Source organism: Drosophila kikkawai, chromosome 2R (assembly GCF_030179895.1).
Source record: "Drosophila kikkawai strain 14028-0561.14 chromosome 2R, DkikHiC1v2, whole genome shotgun sequence".
Classification (NCBI taxonomy): Eukaryota; Metazoa; Arthropoda; class Insecta; order Diptera; family Drosophilidae; genus Drosophila; species Drosophila kikkawai.
This window is the reverse complement of record NC_091729.1, coordinates 10,046,333-10,063,388: the sequence shown is the minus strand read 5'-3', so window position 1 is coordinate 10,063,388 and position 17,056 is coordinate 10,046,333. Positions and strand designations below refer to the sequence as shown.

The window sequence follows — 17,056 nt, the reverse complement described above, 5'->3', positions numbered from 1 at the left end:
CACTCTTGTCAGTTGCAAATTACATCGCACGTCTGCAGCAGCAGGATCAGGAAGGAGAGCGGCTGAAGGGTGTCGTAATTTAAAGCTTATTTTGACACTTCACCCGCCTCGCACCATGGCAGAAGGAGCAGCAGCAGCAGCAGGAGCAGGAGCTGGAGCAGCAGTAACAACACCCAATTTGCATCTTTCAAAATCGTGTTTTGTTACATTTTGTGCATGCGCAAAAATTTGCATACGACAATTAACACTCCAAAAGGAGACTCACATGTGCCCTGCTCCTGGCTATGTGTGTGTGTGCTCAGCTTATCCTCTGCACTTTGCCGAATGCAACAGTCCTGCTGATGCTCCTGCTCCTGCTCCCCCGTACCACATTGCGTATGCGTAATTTTGTGTCTTCTGCTCAACGGCAAGAAGCAGTGGAAACAGGACGAGTGCCAGTGGGATATGTTAATGGAGTTGCTGTTTGAAAAGCAAACCAACCTAATGAGAATTTGTAAATATTTGCCCAACACAACAATCTTTTGTTCACAGTGCAGGCAAGAGAGAGTCAAGCAAGATCAATGAGCAATTTAAGGCGAATTTGGGAAAGGAAACCCAATCTATTATTTTAGCTTGAAAGATAATAGCTGTCTTAAGATTTAATATTTAAATACATTTATACTCAGATCGTTTCACTGTAAATTCGCTGCAGTTTTCCAACCGAACTCTACAATTTACTCAACTTTTCGTAACGAAATTCCGAAAAATCCACCCCTTTACATACCAAACCCAGCCCTTTGCTGCTGGTATATCTTTAAGCAAATTAAGAACCGCAATCAGCCGCAAACAATTCACACAGAAATCGAAACGACAGAGATCCGAAATCCCGGCAAAGGGTTGCAAGTTGGCCGGAACGGGGGGGAGGATATGGAAGGAGTAGGAGGAGGAGATTGTTGTTTGATGGCGATGCCAAGAAATGTCATGATAAGCGCGATACGGGGGAAAGGGAAATGGAGAAGCGGAACTGGGGAGTGGAGAACGGAGATTGGGGAGAGGAGAAAGGAGAAAGGGTAGCATGGAGGCAGGACGAGACACACACAGGGGCATGTTCATGCACACATACACACTTAATACGCTTAATTGACTTTCATGTATGCACGAGTGAATGCAGCGACATGACAGCGAGCCAAAGAGAGAGGGGAGACCGAAGGGACCTCTGGCTAAGGGGGGCTGGCATGTTGGCCAAGCTGCCGCTGCCACTGCCACAGCCACTGACGCCAAAACTCCTGAACTGCTGCTGTTGCCAACTGACGCGAACTCATGCGACTGGTGGCAGGCATTAGCGATGCGAAATGGTCTCCGAAATTAGGCACAGACCGACACCAAAAAAAGGCGACTAATCCCAAAGCCAAACATCAAATGGCAAACACCAAAAATAAGACAAAAGGCGAGTGTCAAACAATTGCAGAGGTATTTGAAACGAAAGAGGGATACCTCTCAAAAGTTTGAATAGGGTAAAAAGTGTAAAAAAATGAGATGAACTAGTTTAATTAGTCATCGGAAACAAAACTAAATATAAATTTAGTTCAAATGCAACTCATTCATAGCAAACTGGCAGAGAGAACCCAAACATTTTTCACCTGGCACACCCAAGTTGGTTTTCTTTTTCTCCCTTGAGTATTTCCTGGCTAAAAGGAAACCCCAAAAAGAGTGCTAAATACAGGCGTTCCAGGGAAGGCATTCAGCAGCCCCATAATCGCTGGCAAATCGGTTACAAAAGGTTTCGGAAAAGTCCCCGATCTGCAACCCCTTCGGGGTTTCCCTCCTCTCGCCTGCTGCTGCTGCGGCATTCAATCACCGATTCACTTCATTGAATCACTTATTCAGTATTTTGCCGTTGCAAATGCCGATGTTTCATCATCATATCACCTCCCCGGCTGGATTTTGCACCGCCCCTCCACCTCCTCCTCCTCGTCACGGCCTCGATTCGAATGGTGTTTGGTATTGTGTGGATTTTGTGGCTCTTTTCTAGCACCTCTCTCCTATTTTCAATTCGAGTGTGTGTGTGTGTTTGTGTGTGTTTATGGGTGTTGTGGGTTTGCCAATCGCATTTGAATTTGACTGCAAAACTTGACAATTATGCTGGCGCTTCTTTTCATGGCTTTAATCCTGTCATATTTGCGGCCGATGCTAAATATGCATGTCGATGTCGGTGAGGAATTATGTCAATGAATGGTCGGGGGGTTTATCAACAATATGCCAGATTGAGTGGGAATTTTGTTGGGTTAAAATACGCTATATAATGCTTTCAAATCGTTTAAAAAGGTGTCAATGAGTATGCAAAGGTTATGGGTAATATAATATCAAAAGGTATACGCTTGAATCCATAGTTTTTAAGTAACAAATCATAATTCTTTGACTTTGCCTTGTCATGCCTCGCATAATTTGTAAGTGCATTAAGGCCCCCTTGACTTCAGCTTGCACTTTGGCAAATAAGATCTGAACAAGGGCACATCCTTAGTCCCTCATAATCTCCTTCTCGAAAGCCCGCCGGAGTCCCTGTTGTCTCAGTTATTTGTCTTGCCAACACAGGCGTTGCTCTGAATAAAGTCAATGTCAGACGAAGTGAAACTCAATTACACACATCTCCCACCCGAACTCGTACCTGCGAATAAAACACACTCACAACGAGCAGGGGGACACATGCATCACTTTTATTTATTTACAAACTCTCCTCCTGACACAAAGCCTAGAATAGACATCTTTATCTGTGGAGGGGTCTAAATAGCATACTCTTTTTTGAACGGGTTACCTTTCTCAAAGTGCTAAATATGTTAAAATACTTGTTTAAAATACATTTTTTTTTAAATTAAAATCGAGTAATGATTTATTTTTAGTAAGGAAAAGATAGTAAATATTGTCCTTTTGTATTTTGCCTTAGCTTTAAGCCTGCAGGGTACTTTGAAAATTATATAAAATCAAAATCAATACGATTTCCAGTTTATTAGCTTTTTAATTACAGACTTCAATTTCAGCAGTAGCCAAGTTTTTACGGTTTAAAACTGATACGGAGACTGGTTTATAAACGGCGAATCAATAAAACAACTTTGTTAGCCACTTTAAAAATATCATTGTTTTTTTGGTTTAATTGTTGTATAGGAATTATGATGTAATTTTAAAGATAAACTATAAACTTGTTTTGAGAAAAAATGTATAAACATTTAATAAAATTTTAAAAATTATTAGATTCTTCTCTTTGTATTTTCCCTTTAAAAAGAGTATAAAGTGTGGCCTCTTTCCAGCAGCTTCTTTGGTCCAATGTTTATGTGAGGGATCAACAAAAGGATACAGACACACAGAAAGAGAGAAGCTGAGGCAAACATTTTCTGCAGCTGCAGCTGGCGCATAATGAGCGCAAAAACATCCTGTGCTGATTGTCTGATGCTGCCACTGTCGTCTTAGGTCACTGAGAAAAATGTAGGCAACAAGTCTAAGAATAAATAAAAATAAACAAAATAAAAGATAAATAAAAAAGAACAAAATAAAAGATACAACGAAAAGTTAAAGTTTGATTTTTCCCAGCCGACAAAAACGGTGGTTTATGATATTGAAAACGAGAGTTTTGCGGGTTTCAAGCGACAAAACGTCCGATTCCGGCTCATAAACGATAATAAAGTTAAACACCTGTCATGGGTTTTATGGCAGATAATGCTATAATTATCAGAATCCGAATGAGATTTCAATTGCGGACCTTTTACGACATCATTATCGGGTATAATCCTGAGAATTTGCGATACTTATTCACTATTCGTGCGTTTGCGGGTTCGTTTTTGAGCATTTAGCGAAACTTATGCGGAAAGTTCGATTCTTTGTCTTTCTTCTTTCTTTCTATCGTTCTTTCTTTTTCTGATCCACACTAAGTCCGCTCTTTGTCTGCTGGGTTGCTTAAAAATAGGTTTACCCATAATTGTAATTCATTTAATAAGAAAATATTTTTTTTTTAATATTAATACTCCCTTTCTAAATTAAAGATATATCTTAATTTTCCCTGTGCACTTCTCTGGTTCATATTTTGCAATGCTTGCCAAGGCAAGATTTGTGCACTTTTAGCGACGACGACGCAAAGTTTCCTTGCCCGCTCCTCATATGATTTTATTTTATCCTGTGTTTGCTGACTTTTGAACGCGGCCAGGACATGAATGCGAATGTGAATGCGAATGTGGATGTGCCCTGGGTCGTCCTCTCATGAGTTCAGTCGGCGTGTCGCCAGTTTTGTTGACTCCCCGTCGAGTTTTAGCGACATGTGTCGCATTCTTCGCATCCTGCCAAAGTTAAATGGATCTCGTAATTGTTGTGCCCCTTGCCCTCGGCTGGTTTTCTTTTCGTATTTTTATAGAAATTGCGGTTTAATTGCTGCATTTTAAAGCCATTGAAAGGACAGAGGCATGTCCTTTGCAAAGAGGATAACACGATACTCGCTGTGACGGCTTTGTTGTCCCGTGATTTTCTCCCAGGAATGAGAGTGAACCCCCGAACCCCTTTTGTGTGCGTTCCTGGGGGTGAAAACACTTGCCAGGACCCTGGAGAGACTTTTGATTCCTTGGCTCGAGTGGTGAGGAAGCTGGGAATTCGGTTGCCAGTCAACACCTCTCAGGTGGTCAGCAAGTCAATAGATTTCAAACGCGTCTCTCAAGGGATAATGGGAGGAGTTTCTTGGAAACTTATGCATTTTAAATATATTTAACTTAAAGTTGTAATTAGTTAATAGCAATGTTATACTTTTATTTTGTTTACCCATTGTGAAATTCAATTTTCCTTTAATTTAATTGCCAATCGAAGAGAGCACTTTGCATGCTGCAAAGTTGCAAGATCAATCCCATCAATGCCGTTTGAATGGCAACTTTGTGCATAGAACTACTTCTGCGATGCATTAAAAGCCAAATCGTTGGGTGCTAAAAATCCATGCAAATAGCTTCCTGAATCCTCAATCCAGTAGTCTGAAACCTGAAACTTGGGTCCTGAATGCAGGAGGGGCAATTTTCCGTGCAGTTGCATTTGATTCTGTGGGAATCAGTTTTTTACGATGCGCGGGGGGAGAACTGAACTGGTAATGAAACGTCTATAAAACTCAAACGAATGCACACAAATCGCACAAATCATTTATCATAAAAGCGCATAGTGCCTTGCAATGCCTCCCCTTTAGCCGATTTCTTTTCGCCTTTTCCCTCAACCTTTTCCCAATGAATGCTCCGCTGAATGTTTTCCACTAATCAGGTACCTTTGTTCAACTCACCTGGGCAATAGAAGGCAAAGAGACGCGGAGTCGGCTGCGTTGGCGTAACGTAAAAGGAAGCTGTAAGTAGAGTAAGCAGGTAGATGCATCAGAGGAGACACTAGTAGGAAACTGGGCCAGCGAAAAGAATAAGGAAATGAGAGCGGGTAACCAGCTTCGGCGAGGCACAAAAGCTGTCAGGCAGCTGCCGAATTAATTACTGACTTGGCTCAAAATGCATAACACACATCAAAGTGGAAATTAATTATTTCCCTATTAGCTGCCAGCGAAGCTGTTTCGGTTGCAGTTTCAGCCGCCGCAGAGTCGTCGATCGGTAGACACGTTGACAGATTGCCAGTTATATGTACAATCGGCCTAAATGCTTCGGTTAACGCCCGTCGAGAGTTGCGGTTATGAAAATAAATTAACAGGAACTGCTTGCCGCGATGACGAGGCTAAAAGTAGCAAAATAATCCTTCAATAGCCTGAACGAACACATAAAGATATCGATTTAATGATTTCAGTTTTGATTAAAGAAAGCATTTTCAAATTGGCGGCAGTTATTGAGTGCCACGAATAAATTCCAGTTGTCTAAATTGCACATAGAAATTAAGTAATTGATGCGAAAATAAACATTTTATTTGAAAGCCTTGAGGCGCCTATGCAAATATATAATCAAATTTCCTGATAAAAGATTTCGTGGTTTTTTAGGCCTTTAAAATGGTTTAAAAATATTTAATAAATATCAAACGTTTTTAATGTTTTCTCTTAACTTTTGAGGAAGCTTTTACCTAGCATCTAAAGTTTTATAACTTTGTTTTGTAATATAAATTAATAGTTACCCCTTACTACTTACTAAAAATGTTAAAAATAAAACCATTAAAAAACTTTCTCCCTTCTTTTCTTTAGTTTTTTTTTGGAAATCCCAAAATCTTTATGGGATATTATTTAAAAAATAAGTTATATCTGTAAGACTGTAAATTATTTAATAGTTGTCTGCATTTTATTGCCCTGATCGCTGCACAGTTTCATTACTCGGTTTTAGGTTGCACTTTCGCACTAGGGATTAAATAATAATAAAAGGCCAACAACTTTCTAGTCGTCATGTTGGCCAAGTCAAGTGTGCGAATCATATTTCACCATCCGCATCAATATGTACCGCACAGGAGGGTGTCCCGTTGCACTTTCCTCACTCTTCACCGACAGGAGGGCGGATTTAGTGTGTGGTAACGAGTCGAGTGATAAACAGGAAAATCACTTGATATTCGACACTAAAGCATTGCCAAAGGCCACGTCTTCTGGACACATGTGAGGCAGTTTTCGCTGGGAAGGCGATGGCGTTGCCATAAACATTTTAGTGTCTGCAATTAATGAAATACCCGACGGAGTCGTGGGACAGGTCTCCTATCAACTCCCGACGTTGTCATCTGTCAGTTTCTCAGCTGGCTTACTTTACGACTTAGTGACCACGACTAAAGGCCGTATAAAAAAAAAAACACAAAAACAAATCGGTTAACAGGATAGATTTATATAAGATAAAGTTGTGGCAAGAAAAGGAAAAAAGTAAAGCCGTTCAGTCGCGAAAACGAGAAGCTCGCAGACAGTTTAAATGCAAACTCCCATCGAGGTGTGAATTTGTAATTAAAATAGTTCGATTTATGGCAAGTCGTTCAAAAAAATAGCCATTTAAAGTGGTGATAGAAAGGGAAGTTTTGATTGAAAACCGTTTAAATAGAATTAATCAACTTCAGAGGATGTAAAGTCATTAAATAAAGTAAAGGTGCAATTTGTTAGCTAGAAAGTTTACTTGAATACACGAATAGTTCAAGAAAATATGGAGTCAATCATACACTAACTTAAACTACGATTAATTGGGAATAAATACTTTTAAAATTGTAGACCAGTTTCTGTTTATTATTATATATTATATATATATATATTAAAATTTTACAAAAATATAAGAAAAACCCTGCAAAAATTAATACATTTATTAATAAAAAACCACGACTCTGTGGGTTATAATTAATTAGCTTCAATCAATTAAATTTTTACCGCACGAAAAACTGCAAAAGCAGCAAAAGCAGCAGGACAATTCCAATTTAGACTAGGTTGATTGTTTAGGCCAAAACCGTTGCTGCAAAAAGTCTAAGGAAAAAGCCAGCAAATCTGAGACTGACACTGAGATGGCCAAGATGCAACTAGCAACAAACAACTGGCAACTTTATGGGCCAATCTACTACTGCCAATGAACGGAAACAGCTCGGCACAGCTGGAAGTTGCCGAGATGAGAACCGAGAAAGCTGTGAGAAGGAGGAAAGCCACCGGGGGCATAGGAGCAGCCGGAAAATTGCGGGGTGGACCAACATCTGGCCGAGGGCAATGCGAATGTTGTTCGACAACAACTGTAGCAACTGCAGCAGAACAGCAACAACTCTATATACATATATATATACATATATATATAGGAACTCGTAGACTCTGGGACAGCTATTGAAATCTGCTTTGCTGATTGACGTCGAATGTTGTGGTTTCGGTTACGATATTTGGTACCAAAATACAACCAACACTCCCTTGCCACGACCATCCCTATGATGAAGATGATAATGATGACTGTCAGGATAACGATTATGACGTTGGTGTCCTGCAACATAGTTTGGAATTTGTTTTGAGAGGGCAACGAAACGGCAGCAGCAACTTCCTTTGTTGCCGAGCAGCTTCCAATAAATTAAAGACAAAACCCAATGTAAATTTTCAGCTGCCTCACAGCAACTTAGCTAATCAGGAAGAATTTCCAAAAATAACCAAAAGTCAAAATTGAAATGCTTTAAAATCAAATGAAACGAAGCCATTATAGTTGAAGTGTAAATAAAATTTGCTTTATTGAAGTAATAATAGTTTAAAATATTTTAGAAACAAAAAAATTAAAAGTAAATTGAAGTATATAATAACAAATGAGTTTACAATATTTATGAATATTTCAATAATTTTTAAAATTAATACATTTATTTTAAATTGTCATAAAATATATTTTTATTTCGTCAACAAATTTAAAGCAAAATATTAAATATAAATATAATAATGAAACTATTTTAAGTTGTTTTTTTCACATTATTCTTGACTATTATTTAGTATAAATATTAATTTTATAACTTAAATTTTTAATTCTTAAACTTTGTGAGTACCAAATTGAGTTCTATAAATTTTTATAGCTTGTTAGAGTTTTTATTAACTAACAACAAAATATTTATAATTTTCAATAAATATTTTTAATGCAAAGAAATATTCTTTTATCAGGTTTTGGTTAATTTTATGTAACAATTTTAATTCTGGAATAGTTTAAATATTTTATAAAAGAATAATTTTCTGAATAAATAAAAATTTCATTTGTTCTTTTCATTTAATAATACATTAATTATACTTAAAAAGATTTAATTTATTAATTTTAAAATATATAACATATATATTTTTTCATTATGATTCCGATATTTTAAATAGAACTTAATCAAACTATAATTCAGAATTTCTTAACAAATTAAATCTATTAAAAAATATTGAAGATCATTAATTAATAATAAAGAATATAGATCGACTGCACACTTTCTTTTTTATTTCTACTTTGACATTGATATTGAATTATAATTTTGTATATATATCCAAAACTTGCATCTATACCTCTTTAGTCTTTCTGAAGATTAGCTTAATGTTGTCTGTTTCTTGAGCTTGTCACACAATATCTTCCTTTTACATTATTTTTTATGCACTTCAAAGTCCACAGGAGCTGAGTCCTTTTTTGTTTTGTTCACTTGGAGTTTATTTCCGAATTTTCGTTATAAAAGACCGATCGGGGCAAAAGATCGCGAGCTGGAAAAACGCGCGCGCAACTTAGAGGCGAGGAGGAAGTGGGGGTCAGAATTATGGACAAAGGATAAAGGATATATAACTATAGAGGCGTATTAATCCCGACTGAGAGAAGCTGAGCGAAACTGCAAACTGCAAGCGCGACAAACGTTGCCCTTGGCTGGCGACGAACTCTAATTCTACGAACTTGTGGAACGACTGAGTACCGCACGTAGAGGAAGTCGGCTGGAGACTGAAGGCAGAATCGGTCTACGGCGAATCGGTCTCGGAATTCGTTTCGGAATCGCAATTTTTATCGCTGAAAGCGGCGGCAGAAGCGGGCGGCACTTGCAGTCGCAGTGCGCTTCTTGGGCGGATTGCTAGTTGCAGCAGCAGCAGCAGCAGCAGCTGGGGCTTAAACTGAGGCTCCTCCACCAAGAACTCGCTCGAAGAACTCGAGCTGCCGAAGACACGAGGCCAAAGCCAATAGTTGCACTCGACGCCGGCGTCGCAGCGGGCGCAGAATTGCAGTTTGCACTCAACGAGCCTAGAGCTCCGAGCTCGGCTTTCCCTTCGGTTCTAACTCAACTCGCTCGGCTCCTTCAAAAATATTGGGGGGTTCGGAAATACCGGTATCTTCGCACCCAACTAACATTCCAGGAAATGTAAGCTAACAGACCTGTTAATGCAGGAAATAAAAGCGAGGAAATGAAGCCCCAAGCTCAAGAGAGACTTCCGTTTCTCTGCTCTCTCTGCTCTCTCTCTCTCTCTGGCCAAGTGAAAGTGAAAGAGTTTTTTTTTGTTCCCCTATTTATGCAATAATTACTCAAAAACTAAGGCCGGATTGTGTTAATTTATATGTTTTGCAATATTTGTATACTTTTTGCTTTGGCCGTGCAAATATCAATATTTGAGAAATTCAGTTTCAGCCGTCTGTTTCCATATTTTGCCATATGTTGTTTACCCCAAAGTGCAACAGCAACAACAAACACAAACAGGCACTTGAGCAGTTGTTATGCCACTCTCTCGCAAGTGTTGTAAAGCTCTCCGGCATCTCTTTTCCGGCTCACTCTCTTACTCTTGGCGAAAAGCTCTTAAGAGGCAAGCTTGCTGAGCGAAATGGAGTGGAAAGTGTGCTGTGTGAGTGCAGTTTTCAGAGATGCTGTTCCCAGTATTTTTGTAACATTTTCCTTAAGGGGAAATTTCAAGATTATTAAGCATTATATATGAAATAAATGCATTTATAAATGAGTTTTAAGTATTTAAAAAACTGAAATTCATTGGGAAGAAAATTATTTAAATATAAAATCCTATATTGTAATTTATTAACTATTATAATTATTAATAATTGTTTATTTGAAATATTGAAAATACCCAAATTGATAATATGCATTTTCACTTTGACATTAAAATATGAAGAAAACATCTTCTAAAACCTCCAATAAATATTATTTTTATCCACCATTTCCTGAATCCAGCTGAAAAAACACTTTTAATTATTTTCTTTTCTTCCCTTATTTCCAGTTCAAAGCCATTTTCCTTTCGCTTTTACTTATTTCCCAGCATTCATTCAAATTCTGACTGGTTGGCTTATCAAAAAAACAAAAATGGAAAAAATAAATAGAGAAGGGAAAAGCAAGAGGGAGAAGAAAAGACGCGCTGCCCAGTGAAGTTGAAAATAGTTTCCTTCCTTGGCGACCGCAGCAATTTCCACAGGCACTTGCTCATTTTCAGCTGCCACTGAATTTGCATAGCCATTTAAATATTAATTTCAAATTGTCTAAGGATTGCGCCCCTCTCCCCACCATTCGTAACCTTTCCGGGGGGCCAAAGCAGGCAACAAACAAATTAATGGTTCTGCAGCTCAACCGCATTTTGCGGTCTTGCCTCTCCCTTTTCCACTTCCTGCTGCTTCGGTTGCTGATAAGCTTATGTGTGTGAGTGTGTGGTGTATGTGAGTTCGGTGTGTGTGTGTGTGTGTGTAGGGAAAGCTAAAGGAAAATGCAATGATATTTTCCAGTTAAATAAATAATGAACAACCAAGTGTCTAAAGTTGAGATTTGTTTTTGTGAAGGAATGCTATTTTTGGGCAATAAAATTTCGAAATAATTTTTAAAGAAATTATTTAAAATAATTAAAATATATTTTTATATACCATAATATATTTTTTTTTAATTTTTCCAACTTTGACTTACAATTTTTAGAAGTCATAACAAATTCTTTATGACATTTTTAATACTTTAATTTAAGTATTTACGTTTTATATCAACAAATATAAATATCTATTCATATTTTCTAGAATATCTACTATTAATTATTTCTATATTAATTATTTCTTTAGTTTATTTACTTGAAATTATTATTTATTTGATGAAATCAGATAAATTACAGATCCTAACACCTCCTACACCAATTCGATTGCATACTTCTCGGCACCTGAACCCGTAGTATTCAAACCAAAAACTCATTTGCCTCTCTATAGATCTATTTTTGTCTCGCCTTTCACCTTTGCCAGGAAGCCAGCTCTGTCGGCTGCTCTCACTCGCCTTGATCTGTGCACATTATAAATTTCAGTCATGTTTCTAATAACTTTGAATTAATCATCTTTTCCGGTTTTGCCTTAGCCGAGAGGAGTTTTTCGTGTGGCAAAGGAAAAGCTAGGGAAACACGCACACGCCTCTGTGGCAAACTTCTTGGCATTCTAATGCGTTCGCTGGGCGGTGGGTGCTGCTTGGTGTCGCTCGCACTTTAAAGTTGGCCTTTAGCCACAAGGAATGAATTGTAATCCAGATGGAAATTGGCCAGGCTTATGCAAAAACCTGCAAAAATGTGACTAAAGCTGGGCCAAAGTATATTTGAGCCTGCCTTCCGGTTGTCTGCCCGCTCTTTCTCTCTGTGCTCAACATCCGGTGGCCATTTGATCAACTTGTAGCACCAACACAAACACACAAAGATACAGAGATGGTGACATTGGCAGACAATGTTTGTTGCTGCTTTCGGTATATTTTTTTTTAAATGCAAGACATGCTGCCTTTTAGCCATGTGCCATCTCAGCAGCCAGCAGCAAGCAGGCAGCCCTGCTTAGCTCTCGCCTTTGGCTGGTGTAAATTACGGCAAATATTGCGTATACGCCACGTTTGCACTCTGGCCAGGCACTGCGGGAAAACTACTATATTTATGGATATTTAATTTAAGGTGATATTTAATTGGTTAAATAAATAAATATTATATTAAGGAATATAATTGAAAGACAAGAAAATGGGGTTTAAGTCTAATTAAAGCAAGGCTGTTGAGTTTTACTTTATATACATTTTATAATTAATACTTATAAATATTAAAATATTATTGATTATTTACTTTCGGTTAAAAAATTTAATTTTAAAATAAATTAAATATAAAGAAAGTATTTTCAACCATGAATTTCGTAGGACTTTGTAATAATTGACAGTAAATTGTGTTTTTATGAATATTTATAAGCTTAATTTTTAAATTAATTAATTATTTAGAAGATTCCGTTAAAATATACTATATATTTTCTGGTTCAAAGTTTCTTTTATTAATACGTGAGTTATAGATAAAGATTTTGTGAAAAATTTTTTTAAGATTTAAAAAAATACATAAAATACATACAACTTAATACATTTATCTGGTTTAAAATTTAGTTAAGAAACACATTAAAGATATATTAAGAACTTGAAAGTTATGTTAAAAAATACCATTAATTATTTAAAATATTTTTTATTTTTTAAATTGATTTTTAAATTGAAATCTTAGATGTTTTATTATTAAATAAATACTATTGGAAGCTACTTAAAAAAGTTAATAATAAATTTGTTAAAACTGTTGTTACAAACATCTAATTTGTAAGCTTATATTTGTTAAGATCTTTGAAATTACATCCAGAAATCATTGTAGACGAATATATTCTCTATTTCTTAAGACACATTCCTCATACCACACCCACATTTCTCGCAGTGCCTTCCTCTAGTTGTAACGCTCAAAATGAGATGCCTTTGGTGCTGGCTGGTGGCTTGTTTGTTCGTTTGTCAGTTGTTGCTGTTTGGCAAATTATTATTAAGTAAGCAGTCTAGACACTGCTCTTCGCACACCCAAGCCCAAGCCCCAGCCCCAGCCCCTCCAGCTTAATACATTTTTGTGGGTTTCGTGTTTTGATAACTTGAAACTTTGTCTCGCTCGGACAGGTGTAGGAGCAGGGGAAGCTGAGCTGAGGTGAGACTTTCTGGCACACTTTATCATCATTAGCTGGCGCACAAGTTTTCCCGGGAAATAAATAATTTTTGCCTCTATATCGCGCGGGGCTTTCATTACATTTAATTACCCAAATTTGTCATATATATTTTGTTGTAATTTCATTTTTTAATTCAGCCAATTCGTGTAATTTATGACAATTTTTGAATTATTCATAGTTGAGAGCTTAACGGCGCCGCTGAAATTGTGTGGATTTATGCTGAACTTGGCCAAGGTAGGCATAATTATATTGTGGACTTGGAAAGTGGACGAAAACTTTTTCCCTGCCCCCGAACTACGTGCTTTGACAGTTGTAACCAAAGGCCATTAACAAGTTTTTCTTGTTTTTTTGCCAGCGGTACGCCGCAGGAATTTACAAGATGTCCTGCTAAGAAGTCTTTCACTTTAAAGCCATTGGTTATGCCAGGCACAAATGTTATTTTTGGCCATTCGGGTTAAATAAGTTATGAGAGGAACACCTTGTTTGGGGTTGAAAATTAAACACGCGCCCATCAAATAAACTTTACTTTTCCCCCATTACCGATTTCCTAGGAGGTTTGGAGGTTGTTCTTAACCCCCAAGGGTTTTTCATACTTTTATAGCTGCCTCCATTTGTCACTTATTTGTTTGACTTTAAAGTGTAGAGGCCACCAATTTTGGCCAGCGAAAACAAAGAACATTTATCAGGCGGGTTTAATCTATGAATAATAGAAGCCAAAACAGAAGCCGAAACCGAAACCGATTCCGCCAAATCAGCACAAACATTTAATGGCATTAAATTCGAGCGAAAAATGTCAAAATGAATTCCACGAAAGCAATGCCAAATAAGCGAAGCGAACAAGTGGAAAATTGCATTGCGGATTTTCAGATTGTTAAGAAATGGAGAGCTCAAGCCATGAAGACTTGAGTTTACCAGAAAACATTGCCAATTACTTAGATCATCCACAAACTGTTTTATTAATGGTCCTACAAGTCCTCTAAGAGTGGATAGATAAAGGATTAAATGGGGTTTAAGGTAAAGGGGATTACCCTTTAATAGAAAACCAAACTTGTTTAAGAGTTTAAGTTAATTATAACCTTAAAGGAAGCTTAGAACACTGTAAAATTCATTAAAATATGTATTTAACATTCCAAAACTTATAAATAAATAAATTTCTTTGGCTTCTAATATTTCCAAAATAATATCTCTTGATTTTTACATGTAAATTATGAGTCCAACTGCCGAAATTACCTCAAAACCCTTGAATAACCACTGGGTACAACGCTTAAAAATGCTTCTTAATTGACTGCTGACAGCAGCAGCAGAAAGGACACTAGCAACTAAGGAGAGGTCCTAGGGGAAGAAAGAGACCACCCCGAGGACTTCCCCCGGAGAGAGGAAATATGGAATGTTCTATGACCGCAATGAAGCGCCAGCTTGTGGCATGCAAATGTCGCTCGGTTCCAGCTCTCAGCTCTTGGGCGCCTGCTGGTCGACTAATATGCAAATTACACATGCAGAACGCGTATAATTTCTAATTAATTATGCCATAAATGCGCCTTTGCGTGCCCGTGTCTGTGTCTGGTCATTTCCACATGCAAACATATTATTCACATCAGCAGGCCTTCACATACATTTCCCTCTGTGTGTGTGTTTGTTTTTCCGAAAAGCCACGCCCCGCCTGCGGCCACCTTAAAGTCCTTCTTCTTACTGCTGCTGCTGCTGCGAATGGCGGCAGGTGTGTTTTATTTTTATTGCAACTTTTGGCACAACTCTTTGCCTCGCTCGTCTTGGCGGAATTTTTGCAAGAAATTCGCATCAGTTGCAGTTGCTGCCGGTTACTGTGGAGCCTAGCGGCAGGTGTTTCAGGTATTAAATTAAATACGCAGGATTATTTTACTGCTTATTTTATTATCTATTTAAATTTTGCCTTTCTTTATGTGGTTAGCATTCAAAAATAAACCTTTGGCTGTGCTGTTTTTGATGGATTTAACCCACTGTGCCTGGGCAAGACATTTGCAATGTAAAGCGAAAAATTCCCCAGCGCTTTCAATTTCTGTTTTATGCTTTTGTCTCAGCGTTTATTCTTTTTTCAGCAATATTTCCAACTAATGAGCTGCAATTTGTTGCAAATGGTTGCCGGAGGAGAAAGAGCCCTGGCATGTGTCGCCATCTTAGGGGTTCTCTTGTAGTTAAATATCGGATAATATCGAGTTTTGTATAATATTCTTGGGGTTAGCAACCTAAGTTATAAGTTTAAGCCTTAAATATTTACATTTAGTAATCAAAATATCCCAAATTACTTGAAACTCCAACTCTCAGATATTATATTAGCCCCCGGTAATCCCTTAAAAATACAAGAAATAAAACAAAGCCTCAGGGCAGGCCACAAATTGATGACATCCTGCGTGTGTGCGTGTGAGTCACAAGAAAGTCATAAGGATGGCTTCTGCAAGGGAATTGGCTGGCGGCAAGGACTCTTGCCCGATGCACCGGGCAGAGTTGAAGGACATGCGACGGCAGTGACTAACGCTGATTGAAGTATGATGCGAAAAGTTCAGCGGCGACCAAGTCCTTGGAAATGGGGGCGGGGCAAGGAAAACGGGTGGAAAGTTTTCCTGCCAAATGAAGCGGTCGAGTCGGAGAGTCCGAGTTTTTGGCCTGATCGATGTGAGTGGCGTTTTTTGGGCCGGCGCCATTATTAGCCAACGGTTTTTACATCTTTCCTGGGATTTTCCCTTCTTTTTTTCCAGTATTTTTTTCGTTTCATTTTTGTTTTTTTGGCAAGCCAACTTGGTCCTGGCCGGAGAGAACCCGTTAACAGTTAAGTGGATAAGCCAATTTATGAGTTTCGAATTTAACTTTGTCACTTTGGCCACTGGCCCCCAAACCCTGCTCCTCCTGCTCTTTTTTTTCCACTGTGGCCGTCGTCACTTGGCACATTTAAGTGGATTTGTTTTGCTTTATTGGTTTCGGTCTCGTTCTCGTTCCCATTCCCATTCCCATTTGGTTTGTTGCCGAGTTTAGCTTTGGCCTCTGCCTCCGTTGTCTGGCCATGGTACTGACATTTTTGGGCTAAAAGTTTTTAATTTTTATATATTTTTACAACTTTTGCAGCGGCCCAAATGGCGGCGACTGTGCCTTTTTCCTGCCTGCGGATTTTCACTTATATTTATTTCCTTGATTGCTGAGCTTGTTTTTGGGGAATCATACACTAATTACCAAGGCAGAGGAGGTTCCTGGTTTTGGATTTTAATATATTTTTAAACAATTATATTCTTAGTGTGCAAAAAAACTTGACTGAATTAAGGGAAACCTTTCTCGGGGCCATCTATAATTTCCTATGTCTATTTCAAAAATATTTCTAAATAAGTATTTCCATTACCCATGTTCAGAAAGAATACACAAATATGTTTATCAGAGAGATAAGAGCCTCTCTAACATTTTGGTCCTTCGAGCCGGATCTTATCTCTCTGATATTCATACTTGTGTGTTCTTTCTGAACCACCAATGTTATCTTTAAAATTTTCGTATTTCGTACGTACATACGTATACGTATGATCTTGACCCAATTTGTAAATATTCCTATAATTCAAGATTTAGTTATTTTTTTTCTCAGTGTCTCACTTTATTTCCGCTGTTTGTAGCTTTTAGAAGCTCAACCCAATATTTATCGCATCTTCAGAGGCTTTCGGATTTGCAAATCATTAAAAAAATACTGGCAACTGCAAAACTTTTAG

At 37.9% G+C, this 17,056-nt stretch overlaps 2 protein-coding genes across 4 annotated transcripts in view; both read right to left on the bottom strand.

The window, feature by feature from the left end:
• Window positions 1-9,354, bottom strand: part of mbl (muscleblind) — a 169,423-nt gene extending 160,069 nt beyond the window's left edge. The window contains exons 1-2 of one of the 3 annotated variants that reach the window (XM_070283994.1): window positions 8,924-9,354; window positions 5,273-5,332 (exon numbers count right to left, since the gene is read on the bottom strand). The gene's annotated coding sequence lies outside the window, so the exon portion shown is untranslated. The remainder of the gene's footprint in view (window positions 1-5,272; window positions 5,333-8,923) is intronic. The other 2 variants (XM_070283991.1, XM_070283992.1) reach the window with 2 other exon arrangements.
• LOC108078030 (uncharacterized) overlaps window positions 1-17,056 on the bottom strand; it is a 291,179-nt gene that overhangs the window by 196,986 nt on the left and 77,137 nt on the right. The gene's annotated exons all lie outside the window — the stretch shown is intronic.